The sequence below is a fragment of the Haplochromis burtoni genome, unplaced genomic scaffold, assembly GCF_018398535.1.
Source record: "Haplochromis burtoni strain Fernald_Lab_line unplaced genomic scaffold, NCSU_Asbu1 Contig_98, whole genome shotgun sequence".
Taxonomy (NCBI): Eukaryota; Metazoa; Chordata; class Actinopteri; order Cichliformes; family Cichlidae; genus Haplochromis; species Haplochromis burtoni.
In genome coordinates, this window is record NW_024582459.1 from 277,262 (window position 1) to 292,243 (window position 14,982).

Here is a 14,982-nt window from a genome sequence, read left to right on the forward strand (position 1 = left end):
TTAATATGTATGCACATGTCTCTGTAGCTCATTCCTTGGGAGCCACACTACTGACAGCCCACTACAAATATCAATCATGGGTAATCAAAACCCGGGATTTACGGCGGCCTCTTTAAAAACGGGATTAAACTCATGCTTCAATCCTTTCTTCTTTTCTCCAAATGGGAAAAAGGTGAAATTAAAAACCACGCAGACATCTTTTGTAACAGTTGTCTTTTCTACAGGCCCTATAAGCTCTGTAACTACTGCGTTAGTACCGAGGCCACTCCCAATATGTGAAGTAGAAGTGAACATAATTACCTTTTAATATTCTTTTTGAAAGCGCCTTGGTCATTCACCATTCATGCCTTGTGGCAACTTTTCAAGGAGCTTCTACTTCTAATTTGATAAAATACACATTTAATGCATTTCTGAAATCTTCATTTCTCCACCTCCTTTTCTCGCTCCACCGGCTCCATCACTGAAGTTATGAGAATCAAACATCGTTTTAGCCGCTGGTTGTAAGGCACCCCTTTAATTGTGCAATTTCTCACATAGCGCTTTAATTATGTTCAGCTGAGGGTTTGAGTTGAAATTCAGAACTATTGCTTTATGCAGTGTTCTGTTTAATTGGTGGGTATTTTACAGCAGCGCCATTAGCTTGAGCTCAAAATGAAGGCAAGGTGGGGGTTTTTAAATATATATATCAGAAACTGTGACCAAAACTTTGACCACCTACATTCTACTATATTTTACAATTAAACTTTCAAGATCAGGACATATCGCCTGCTGCTGCAGTGTGAAATGGGCCTCTGAGGCTTGTTTTCCCCATGCTGCTATTTCATTTGGTTCCCTGCCTCCTTTTGTGTGGCATTAATGTAATTATTGATAGGCTGACAGCATGAGACGTGTCAGACAGATTTGATGCTGGTATCAGTTTCTGTTTAATGCTGTCAGCGTTGGCACATTTGTTGAAGGTTCACACCAGGAAGATGGGCAGCCTTTCTTTGGCTGGAGGCTAATGCAATTTTGACTCACATCCATAAGCCATACAAGCTGGGCAGAGTGCCCACTGCTGCCAACTACAAAAGGTCTGCTCTGTGCCAAGCCTTTTAGCAGTACAAACATACGTACAAACACATGAATGCATGTACACACAAGCCTGAGATGCTTATACACAGAAAAGCCACAGTGTGACAAAACACAGATAAAAGCTGGCACACACACACACATACATCCGTACCCTTTGTGCCTCCACATGCAGCGTTCGGCTCTTACAGATAGTTTTTGTCATGATAAACTCATTTCATAAACCGTGCGACTTCCTGCCACTGACTGAGATATGGGCTGTCATGGCAACAGAAGGAAACAGCGGTCGGAGCACGATAGCTGATTTGTTGGGACAAGCCACAGCAGAGCAGAGAATTGAGATGCAGCAGAAGTCTGGGCTCATAGAAATAGTGGTGAGTGTGTCTCTGAAACTGGCAAAGTCTGTCAAAATCATGAACAGAACAAGTCGCCACACTCAGGAACGCATGCTGTCAGAGAAACGTCAATAAAGAAAGCGTGAAGCGTGAGTCATACCAGAAAGATATAGTACAAGATGAGGATTTTGGACTAAAACTGCAGCCTTACCACACTGGCCAGTGTCAAAACACTGATAAGAGAATCAACAATGGTTATGTTATCATCATATGTGTGGCCTTAACTTGTTTGTTTCTCTGTTTGCTCTGCAGTCATAGCTGACTGGGCAGAGTATGCAGTATGCAAAAGGCATTTGCACGTAAAAGGGAGCACACCAGCCACTTTATGATATGACATGCATATTTGATTGTTTTAGCAAAGCAGATGTGTTACAGATGTTTTTACTGGGATTTGTCAAAATAAAAATGCCTTGATCTCAAATCAGGTAATACTGACTTGTAGTTATTTAATGGGCTGAAGCTTAAATAGCGGTTTTCTACTCTCCTTGAGCACTCAAAGCACTTTATACAACATTTTTCAGTCACCCATTTACACAAATTCATATATGCACGTTTTTCTATTTCTAAATGCTTTTCATGTGACATTCACACACATCAAGAACATCTCAGGCTGGGGTTCAATGTCTTGCCCAAAGGTAGTTTGGCATGCACACTGGAGCAACCAGGGAGGAAACTACCAACCTTCCAACAAGTAGATGACTCCTAAACCACAGCCCCCTGAATAACCTTATAACACTTTGTATTCCTAGGCTGTTTCCCATCCAAGTACTAACCTGCCCCAATACTGCTTACTTTTTGAGATCAAGTGTGCTCAAGGTGGTATGACCGCAAGCTTAGAGACAAACTTTGGTTGACAAATATTGGTTTGAAGCACTTTAATGAATGTTACTTAGCAGCAGACATGCGCCAATCAACCAACCCTAGCTGCAGCCACATGCTAATATGTCATTAGCATGGAGGCACTTCACTATTAGTGAAGACACAAAGTTTAGCAAAGGATCAAAGCATTAACAAGGACAATTAGGGAGCTGATAAAAGTGTCAATGCTCTGTTATCTGGTATAAACATATTGAAAAATTATGTAAATAACTGATATTTGTTTTGTTCCATAAATCTTGTGTAGATGGTTTTGTTTGGTAAAAATTGTGTGTACTCCATCCCTACTTCAGTTAATTATCTGTACCTCTTTCTGGTAGCAGAGCAGTTTATTTTTGTTAATGCGGGAGAAGATCCTGCAGTTTTTGTGAAATTGTAAAATTCATTAATTTCCTTTCATTTTGAAAATACTTTGAGGAAAACCTGATTTTTTTGCTTTATATATGCTGTCAGTTACCGTTCTTAGAAAGAAAACTGGAATATTGGCAGGTCATGCTTACTTCTGTTTTATCCGTTACTTCTAGTTTTTACTTTAATAGGTTACTGGCTCCTGCGTTTTGTCTCTAGTTTTGCTTTGTGTCTGTGGCCTTCCTTCATTATGTTCAGCTGTTCCTTGCTGACCTCTGTTTTCAATTTCCCTCATTACCTCCATGAGTATTTAAAGTCATCTCTTTCATTTGTTCAGTTATCAGAGTGTCTGTTTAGTGTCACTTATGTTCCTTCCCTTGTGGTTTTCTTCTTTCATTCCCTGCATACAGTCTGCATTTTGATTCTTTATATGGACTTTCCACTTACCTAATAAAAGGTGCATTTTCTTCTCAAGCAAGTCTACCCCCAGTCTCCATTTTTTCCTTTAATCTGCAATCCAAACAGATCAAAATTAAATTATGTTATGACAAATGTTATTCAGCTACAGTACACAATGCCATGACTTTATAGATAACACAAAAGTCATGATCGCACTGTACAGTAGCAGAAGATCATGAAAATCTATGATGTCATGTTTGCTGATTTAAAAAAAAAAAAAAAAAAAAAAGACAATGCTTTGTATCCCAGGAAAGGGGAATGCTTTTCTGATGTTAAGAGATGGTTCATATGATTATGTGAGTTTTAGAATTGAGACAAATCCAAAAGGTCAAAGGGCAGCAGCTCTCCACACTTAACTTTTGAACCTTTAACAGACTTTTTTAGTAGTGATCGAAAGCAGAGAATGAGTGTCATTTTATACCAAAAGAGAAGGCAAGACACTGAGCAACTTTTCTGAATTCATCAGGTACAGACAGAGGATATTTCTGTCTGTATGACTGAGCCTGTCACTCAGAAAAAAGGATTTCTGCTGATTGAAATGCTGTAATCATCTCCAGTATCACAGCTTGAGAGAATTATTATAGAATCAAGCTGCCTGATGTCATGCTTTCAAACATCTCTCTTTGTTCACTTTATACTTGAACACACACACAACATTGGACTGAACTTGTCTGAATAACATTTTAACTGTGAATATATAATAATGATGCTTGAGGGGAAAAAATCAGTCCAAAATATGAAGATGAGAAACGATAATCACTCTGATGTCTGTATGCACCTTTATTCATATTCGCGCTGAGTTATTTTTGCCTGATTTATCTGCCAGGGTGCCTGCATGTTGCACACCTTCCTCCTCATACATCCTGCTCTCACTTGGCAGGCCAAATATTTGGCTGCAAAACACAAAAACAGAGGTTAAGCTCCAGGTGTTTCAGTGAAATGATGATGCTTGTGGGGGGAAAATGGGGGGATTTTAGCTAAATTCTCCTAATTAAACTTGATCAGCCTGATGACTAGTGAGACAGAACTGTCAGGGTCTAAGGTAGGGCAACTTTTGAAGAACACATACAAAAGAAAATGACAGGACTCTTTTTTTCATTGAATATTCCACATGTGAAAAGATTGAACTGTTAAAAATGGCTGCTGTTAATACAGAAACCTTGTAAAAACATACAATATTACAAGAAATTGATAAAACTAAACATGTATGATTCCATGCAACACCACTGTTTTACATACATAATATACAAAATGTATTTTTAAACACCTAACAACCATTTACTTTCATCTTGTTTATCTTGTGGACTTTCAACAGTGAGCAAATACACATTTGGTACCCAAGCACCATATGCAACACAGTGTATGCTCATAATTAGAGCCCATACTATATTTTAACTGAATATTTTTACTTGGTATAGAATAAAAAAAAGATACCATTTGCATTATCTGCAGTCAAACTGTATTTAAAAGATGGATGTACTTTCTAGCTCTAAAAAGTGAACTCAGTACGGAAGTACTTTAAATCTGCACTCTTGAAGCTGAAAATGCTCAGTTTCAAACTTCACAACAGGACCAACTATTAAGACATGGTGGGTGTGTCCATCTTTTATATACAGTCTTTGATTAAAGTGTGTTACTAGACTGACAAACTTAGTACTTTTTAAAAATCTGATAAGACCCCTTCATTTTTAGCTTTTCAACATACCTAACATACTTTGCGTTTAGAGAATATTTACTGATATATTGATATCAGATATATTGATATTTACTGATATACTGGTACCTGCAGTACCAATATCAGAAAATAAGATAAGATAACCTTTATTATTCCCACACGTGGGAAATTTGTTTTGCCCTAATAGCTATTAGGGCAAATAATTTGCTTGTTTTGTTTATTCCAGAGGGTCGTTAGGTAAATTAGAACAACACACCACATCACCAAACTTATCTCTATTTTTGCAGGGTACCTAAACTGTTCATCTTGATTTGAGCTATCAGTTTTGGTTATGTTAATACTGTGAAGGCTGAATGCTTACCATGTACTTCCCCTGGTTATTAGCTCACATCTGAGGATCCTGTGTGTAATGTATGAATGCCCTACCTTGATCAGTCAGGCTGTGAACTCAGTGGAATGTGTCTTGTCTTGTGTTGTACAATACTGAATGTTAGCCCCGGTTACGAGATGAGACACACACACACACACACACACACACCTGCAGAGACAAGTCTGCTGTATGTCTGCAGTGAGCAGGTCACTGGAGCTCTGCAGCAGTATTCAATGGAATGGAAAATGGCTGGGGGGCGGACTGCCACTATGAAAGCTACTGCTTTATGTGCATTACACAAAGTAAGTATGCACATAAAAATTCAGCAAATATCTTCTGCATGGAAACATGTCAGCCAACAGATATATGGTAATACGATGTGCGTGTTTGGATGCTTGCAAAAACAAAATGAGGTAAAACTCATAAACTGACCGCATTTCTCTGCATCGAGCTTGATCACTAACTTATATAAACACAGACTAGCCAGAAGTAAATACATCACACATTCATTAAAACTTGAGCATATGGTAAGGTGAAGGCCTTCAAAGCAGCGACACCTGGGGCATTTCACAACAGTCACATTACCTTTGTCCTCTTAATCCACCTCTGTCTGTCCTCCCTCTGCCGTAATCGTCTTATTTGACTCCTCTCCCTCAGTGGGCCTGCCCTTTGAAATGCACCTCTTTGGTCTAATTTAATATGCATGGCACAGTTGGGGGCACGAGGACAGCAATTCCTCCTCAGGATGCTATGAAGAGGAAACATTCAGCAGATCACTCGATTTCATGGGCCGTGGAAGAACAAGACAACAATGTCTGGAAAAGGAGAGGGTGGGGGAAACGAGGTATTAAAAGAAGGAGATACTGTGAACGGTAATGCAAATACCAAAGCGAGTCTAGAGAAACACTGACATGGAAAAGTAACTACTGATGAAACACAGAGAAAAGGGCTATAACAGAGGTATAAAAAGAGAATGACCAATTGAGTAAGGTAATTTCTAACATATGGCGTGTCAGGTAATACTCCCGCTATGGCAGAATGCTTCCCACATTTTCCTCTCAATGGGAGACAGAATTGAAGTGATGGAGAAAACATGAACCCGTACAGTAAAAGGAGAAACAGACAGGGAATAGCATCTGGAGAAAGAGAGAAAGAGATGAGACGGAGAGAAAGGACAAAAAAACAAAACAAAAACTAAGATACAGGGATGAGTCACTATGTGGGAGAGGAGATAAAGGGTTTATAAAAAGAAAACTGCTGTCATCACCCTTTGGTGAGTTGACATCAAAGCAAAGGTCAAAGCATGATCAAAAGTCAAAACCCTTAAAAACCAGGGAAAGATCTGATAAAGCACACATTCACACGTTCTCCCTTTTTTTCTCTCCCCCTCACATACACAATCATAGAAAAAGACAAAATCAGATTATCTAATTTTCCCTTTCCTGGTCAGCACAGCTGGAGCTCTGCTACCCCCAAGGCACTCATTTCCCAGTTCCCAGGTGAGGTCAGCCTACCCTGGAGGGGGCAGTATTGTTTCAGAGAGGGTGTTTGCCTAGGCATGTCCACCTTTACCTGTTGAGAGCTCCCTTCATCTCAACTAACGCCCGAGGGTGGGTGCAGCCAGATAAGCATTAGAAGGAGAAAGAGAAATATCTGCGTGCGCCCATGCAAGTTATTTTAATCCCTCTGTTAGTCTTTTTTTCATACTTTTTGCTGTGATGGCCCGTCATACCAAATATTTGTAGAGATATCTAACAGTTGAAAGATTTAAGCAAAAAAAAAAAAAAATTACTGTTATCTCATTTTGCTTACTTGGTGCCTTTCACAACACTCAGAAAGTTTCCACTATGAGCGGCTGCATTTGATGGAGGATAAATGAAGTTCTGGTGGAAATTATCAACAAAACTTTGTAGGGTCAACTATGATGATGATGTCCTAATAAATGTCTACAATTTCAGAATTTATACACTACACAAATAGTGCACATCTAAAAATGAATGTGTCCCACACATAAAAATAAAAATAGCTCTTTGCATTTAGCTTTTCATTGAACCTAGGAGTAATGATTTAAATAGGATGGGGCAACACGTTCTCATCTCAAAGTGTAACATACTGACGAATGTGACAAATCGTCTATATGTTATGTGTTCGGAGGCATGAGAGCCAGTTGGAATCAATCTATAAATGTGTTTTATGTTATGATCCTGAATCACTTTGGAAAACACTAAGTGTTAGGGTTAAAGTTATAGTTACGGTTAGAGTTAGGGCTGGAATGGACGGCTGGGGCCTTTGGTCTAAATGTTTCTTACCGTCGCCAGCAGCATTCTATTGGATTCAACTGAGAACCCAGAGCGTTTCAAAAGGACATGGAAGGGTACCTGTTGCATTACTATGAGACGCCTAGGAGCATGAGAAATCTTTCGTATGTTACGCGTTGGGAATGATAATGATCTGGATGGGAATAAAAAGAAGTACCACAGATATATAATGAATTCACAATGATTTGTGAAATCAAAAAATGTCATATAGGTTTTTACAAGTCAACAAGTGCAAAAAAACAACTTAAAAGCCTCTGGAATTAAATAATGGCACAGAAATAATGGCTCATCTGTATAAGCAAAATTACCAGTACTGAAAAGATGCACTTGCGCTTTGGGATTTTTTAGGGATTTTTCATCAGGGGCTGTCTGTCCCGTCTGTAAGTGCAGAACAACCACTCACTAAGCAGCAGTCCGGGGATGACGCCACACATATGGCTCCTCATTTTCATCAATGTCGAAAATCCCCCTGGACAGAACGTGAAAAGTGGACATGTCCGGGGAAAAGAGGACGGTTGGTCACCCTCTTGTCTGTATCTGTAAAATGGTTTATATGTCGCTTAATGTTAACAGCAGACCTAAAGCTCCAAAAGTGTAGCGCAAGATACCGAATTAATTCAGAATATTAGATTTTTGTTTTAGTCTAGCTGTTCCCCCTCAGCATTAAAAAATGTATTGATAGCAATGTCGAATATTATTACACAGGAAAAAAAACAACTACACGTAAAATAATCACACGGCGACGCCGCTGCCTTTGTAAATAGAGGGACAGTAACTAGGTGTGTGTATGTAAGCGTGTAAAACCTGCAGATAGAGACAAACAGACGAACATTTTTCTTGGAAAACAAAGGGGGGCATAGCAAAAATAGTTTGGGAACCACTGAGCTAGGCTATGTTTAGCTAACTGGCTTCTGGCTGTAGGCTTATATTTACAGCCTTGGCATTGTCAGTCTTTTCGTCTTATTGGCTAGAATATGGCATAAATAAATACATTTGGCTAAGTATGTTGAATAATGTTGAATGTTGATCTACTGACAATATCTCAAAGATTAGAGAAAGAACCATTTTGAATTGCAGTCAGTGGCTGCTTTGTTTGGTGCACCTTGTTGGGACCGGGCTGGACTGCTTTATTTCTGCATGGCAGAGATTCAACAAGTTTCTGAAAACATTCCTCTGAGATTTTGGTCCATACTGGCATGACAGCATCACACTTTGTGACATGGTGCATTATCCTGCAGAAAGCAGCCATCAGAAGATGGGTACACTGTACTCATTAAGGGATGGACATGGTCAGGAACAATACAAAGGTAGACGGTGGCATTTAATGATGCTCAAATGGCACTAAGGGGCCCAAAGTGTGCCAAGAAACTATTCCCCACACCATTACACCACCACAAGCAGCCTGAATCGTTGATACAAGACAGGATGGATCCATGCTTTCATGTTGTTTTACTGGTGCTACCATCCAAATGTTGCAGCAGAAATCACAGGAAATCACCAAGCCAGGATGTCTTTTCAGATCATTCTCTGTAAAATTGTAGATAATCAAATTTCTGAAACACTCAAAGTCACTTAAATGACCTTTTGTCCCCATTAGATATATGCTTGTGTACCTAAGAAAGTGTCCAATGAATGTAATGCCTTGTAAATGCTTTTCTTTGTTTTTTCTAATCAAATACATTATAAGCAATCAGTTAATGACTGAGTTTCAAGTGGGCGTTTGCTGCGAGACACATCCTCCCACCTCTCTGTATATCTCTATACTGAAGAATAGTGAGTTCCTTACTTTGCACTCTGTATTGATTATTGCAATTACACACTATTACGGTTCTATTATCTGCCCTGACTGTCTTTAATTACACTAGAGACCAACAGGAAGAGTGAAGGCGGGAAGAGAGAGCGAGACCGTGAATGTGAGGGAGACACTTTCCAGATAGACGGATGAAGCGAGACACTGCAGCGAACTAATTAAAACAGAAACTTTTTGTTTCAGCAAGTTGACAGGGAATGAATCTGGCAGGGAATTAATCTGTCTGCAGGGAACACAGTGACGAGTTACACACACACACGCGCGCAAACTGATGCACGTAAGGAGGAGGAGTGCAGAGTGCCGTTGCCATAGTTACAGACTATAGCGCCACATCATGCGGCAGAGTTAATGCAGAGGTGTGTGCTTCATTTAAGCTTTCATTATATCACCACCCTGACCTATTCAAACATCCTCTACACAAGTACACACAGAGAAAGGTTGCACAGATAAATCCAAAGCCTTCCTGCTGAAACACTGCATCTCTGCCAAATTCTTACAGTTGCCAATCTGCAGCTCTTACCCTTGAGGTGAAGCATCATTCATGCTTATGAAGTGGCAGATTACATACTAAAAGAAAATATTTGGCATGCAAAGATAGGCACTTCAAGTCAAAGCCCACGAAAAGAAAAAGGGCTTCTTCGATTGGTTATGAATGGAGATTCCTTAAATAATTTATAGGTAAGAAAAGGTGGTTTCAATCACATGTACTCTCTCACAGTCTGTTTCTAAAACCTAAAGAGAATTATGGATTTGATCAACTGGTCTCTGAATGCTATTGACACCCTTTTCTCAACGAGAAGTCTGGCTCAGGAGAGCCCGAGTGCCCTGGAGGGACTTTCCCTGCCGGATACACGATGGACGGGTGGCAGAAATGGAGGATCGTGTGCCTGGCGGGACTGTCAATCGAGGACGCTGAAGATATCTACCTATTCGGAACCATGATAACAAGGTTCTTGCTGATCGGAGCTGGCTTATCGGAGAATTAAGACAGCGGAACTGGCTGTTCAAACCCCCCCAAGGCTGCCCGCTGGGATTGAAACGATGGGACGAGACGCGACTTCTCAGAAAGGGCTCATTGAAAGCAGCATGGTTAAGACCTTGGAGACGCTTACAGCTGCCGTGAATACCGGTACTCAGAATAACACCTCTGCGCGTATATTGGGATACATCAAGGAGAGGCCTGCTCAAAATAACACCTTTGAGCAAAAGTTGGATTACATCGTAGAACAGCTCACTGCAGTCGTGAGGTCTCAGAATCGGCTATCTGAGCAAAAGAATGACAACACCAGCAAGTTTGATACCATCATGGGGAAGCTCGCGGTTCTCCAACGGGAGATTGAGAGACCAGTGTCAGAGTGTTAAAGAACAGCTTTGAAATTCTCATGAGTTGTTGCAAAAGAAAAATTACCATCATAATCCAGCTACCCCTTCGGCGCCAGCTGTGGGCTCAAGGCTGGAGCCGAACAAAAACTCCCTGATAACGACTGTGTTGAGTCTGTTCCTTCCCATTCCATGCAAGGCCACCTGGGTTGGCTGGAAGACTGTTTACTTAGCCTGGAAGGGCGAAGGACACTGTCTCAGCTGAACTATGGACACGCACACACATACATATACTGATGCTGATAAGCACTCACTGAAGCATCACTCTCCCTACCCCGGATCCAACGCCACCTCCAAAGCTTACCTCCCCTCTGATGTGGACATCGGGTCAGGTATAGGCGCAGTCGAAGATTGCAGTGGTCCCAGATCAGATGTACACACTGGAACACTTTCCCATGTTGCTTGTCTGTGTTTATTGTGCTATGGTGTGTTGATATCTGTGCATTCCTGTATTATCCTTTTGTATTACACATTTTGATGTTTCTTTTTCCTCGCTACTTAGCCTGACCTGTCTCCCCAATGTAATGTTTGTGTATTGTATGTACGGTCGGCAAGGTCTGTCATCTTGGTTGTGGGCAAAAGACCTGCAACTGACAAATAAAGGCTATATCATCTCATCTCATCATCTCATGTTCGAGGATCAGCAAGTCCATTTATAAGGTACTTCCAGGAAACACAGTCAAAACAGCAAGTTCAACGCTAATCCAAAACTACAGGGACCTGTCCGTCCTCACAGACCTTCCCTGAAGCAATCACTCTTTTCCTTTTTAAGGAACTGTCAACAAGGATCTACACAAAAATAATCACTAATGTAAACATACAATTGGCAGCACCTCTATATCAGGTGTAGCACAATTAGTACCTATGTTGGGAGAAAGTCCAGTAGCAAGAAAAAAGAAACAAAGAAAACCAACAGCTGGTTTTGTGCTGAAAACCAAGAAAGATGGAGAATAATATTTTATTGTTGTATACACTAAATATACACCCACTCATTTAAAAGAGATGAATTCAGTGAAAGGAGTAGGTGTGTTCCTGCTCCTTCATCTTACTGAACACTGCGAAGGTGCGTTAGTAATGGCTGCACTTGTTGTGTTTTCAGAGTATTTTTCAAGTCCATTCTAAGCCTCATAATCCGCCCTATATTTGTTTCACAAGACATTTCACAAGGAAAACCCTCAGTAAGCTGTAGCTACTGCCCTGTATCTTGTAGCAAATCTCTGTCACTATAAAGCTGGGGTATTAGCTTTGGAAATACTGTAGCAGCTCATAAGCCTCAGTGTTTGTTGTGTCCACTTGATCAGAAGGCCTGGTGTCTGTATATGACTGCAGGGCCCAGACAAGAAGTCAAAACTGGTGGACTATGGGACTATGGAAAAGTTAAGCTCTAAATCTGTGTTTGACTTAGAACAACAGCAATATATTTGAACAGAATACCACCGACTGGGCCCACCGATGCAATTTTGATTGCCTTTTTAAAAATTCAAAAAAACCTCCCTTCAATTCCGAGGCGAGAATGACAGGAAAGTTCAGCCGGAGCTTTATCCTGTGTTGGCACAGTGAAATGGAGTGTGGAAATAGCTCCGGCAATGTGAGTGGATCATTATATTTAACTGAAGCTGACTGCTGAAGCTGACTGAATACATGAGCTGTCGAAAGACCATCACTTTACAGCACAAACATTTCTGAGATTTTTTTTTAATCTTCCCAAGAGTAAAAAATTTGTAGTAAAAACATAACTTTGGATTTGGATACTTAGATTTTTCTTATTTACATGTAAATCAGCTTTTACATTTTTAATAGAAATATTCAAAGTCTTTATGCAATTAAGGAATCTGCTTAAAGTCACAATAAAGTAAATATATCATTTAAGGTTTTTTCTTTGCTTTACTGGGTACAGAATTTCCATCCTGAATACAGACTCACACATAAAATGAATCTAAAGATGCTGCAGATTATCATCATTTATAATACATTTATACACTGTATATAGAATTTATATTTGTAACAGCACTCATATAGTATATCACAGCCCAGCATGGTAGCTGTGCAAAGCTCTTGAGCCAACCCTGATGTTTTAGGGTTTCTCTTTTAGGGTTCTCCAGGCTTTCTGAAGGTCTTTCAAAGTTTTTTCTTGGGCATTGCCTGCCTTTTCACTCATTTTCTGCCCCATCCACACACCTGACCATTTTCAGAAACTTTTTTTGTTTGTTAAGCCACTTAATACTGATCCAGAAATAAAGTCAACCATAAAAAGAGGCATCTAACTGAACAGATGAACCAGTGTTACTAGCAGCCTATTGCAAAAACATGTATATAGATAAATCTATGAGTAAAGCAAAAGATAACAGACTCTGACAGACACAAGATAGTATTTTTGGAACAAGGTGATACTCAAAGAGCTACTGGCCGAAGACTTGGCATATCTCAGCATAGTGTGCTGTGTGTCCTTAAAAACAGCACATGTACAGATTCAGAAAGTTGAGGGAAAATGAAAATTGATGGAATAATAAACAAAGAAAAGTATCATCAGTTTGATACATTATGTAATAACATCTGGAAAGTGTCTTGTTTGCAAAAGCTTCATTTTTCAGCATCACACTGATCTCAAGAACATTTACAATGCAATAAAAGCATACCTGGATAGAAAAAACACACAGTGGAACACTATCAGTGATGAATTGACCTCCCCAGAGCCAGGACCACAACTTCATTGAAGCAGTGTGGGATCATCTTGACAGGAAATGGAACAAAAGGCAGCCAACATCCAAAGAGCTCTAAATGTCCTTCAAGAAGCCTGGAGAACAATGCCTGAAGACTACCGAAAGAAAATACAAAAAAACTGAAGACCGTGAGAAAGTGCAGGCTGTGTTGAAGAATGAAGGCGCTCATATGAAATATCATTAGAATTAAAAACTTTGTTTTTGACTTATATCATTTACCGGTGTTCCCCCGGATAAGCTGGAGGAGGTGGCTGGGGAGAGGGAGGGAGGGAGGTCTGGGCCTCTTTGCTTAGGCTGCTGCCCCCGCGACCCGGCCTCGGATAAAGCGGATGAAGATGGATGGATGGATGGATGGATCATTTACTTGCACGTATGTTTACACATTTCAATAAATCGTTGCACCAGTTTCCCATTTTCCTACCGAAATATAAAGAAATGACAGCGGTCAAAGCTTTTGCACAGAACCATATTTCTTTTTATTAAACCTCTAAGTGTTATTTCTATCAAACTTGTTCAGGCAAAACATAACTTTCCAAGACTATAATGGAGTTTTAGTACGTCAGTCACTCTGATGCCATGCTGCTTCCAATTTCCATTATTTCTCACAACATTCTTTCTGGAATTAAAATATAGATTAACTCTCTCTCCATTCATTGCTCGAGTCTTACAAATATCATAAAAAATTAATTCATAACATTGCCTATTTCAGCTTTGTGAAAATTGATAACGTGCTTCTGCATATCTATCGCCATAACCGCTCTCTCTTTCCTCCAGACATAAATCTCAGACGCGGTCACTTTTTCTGTGTACCAAGAAGTGTTTGTGTCTTGAGAAGTTATAAAAGCATCAAAATGAAAGCGTGGGACATGTTTATCTTCCAGCAGCTGGTGAAGTGAAAGAAGCCAAGTGCTTGAGGCAAGCAGTACCAGGCACATGCAACCCAATGAACCACCTCTAAAAGGAGACAGTGCATCCTTTTTAAGCTTTCTCTGGTAATGCAATGTTATTTAAGGATTGCTTTGTATAGAATCATCACAGATAAATAAACTGTATAGCACGTTAAAAGGCATGTTTAGAGTAGATTTACCTTGCTGTCAGAAAAAAAAGGGGAAAAAAATATGTAAGGCATGCTGTCTAATGCTGTGAACAGGTAGGCAAAAAAACAAAGGCATACATCCAGACTGGAAGTAGCTTCCCACTCCCTCATTCTCACCTCATTTCAAACTTCACTTTAATGAGCTGCACGCGGTTCTGCATACCTTACATATCATGCACAAAGTCGAATCTAATGTAATGTTAATGCACAGGAAGACAACATGTTAGGCCACGATTAGCTATAGAGAGGTGTCGACTGCAGAGTAAGTAGGTTAGACCTCCAGGGGCCCTAAAGACACAGTCTGGCTTCAAACTTCCAAAAGAATTATGACAGAGTTGCAACATCTGCTGCCTGAGAGGAAGACAGACAGTGATGGATAGCCAGGTGTTCTGTGTATATGTGTGTGTGTGTGTGTGTGTGAGCGAACACACACTGCCCACACGCTGCACACATATGTATAACCCAGG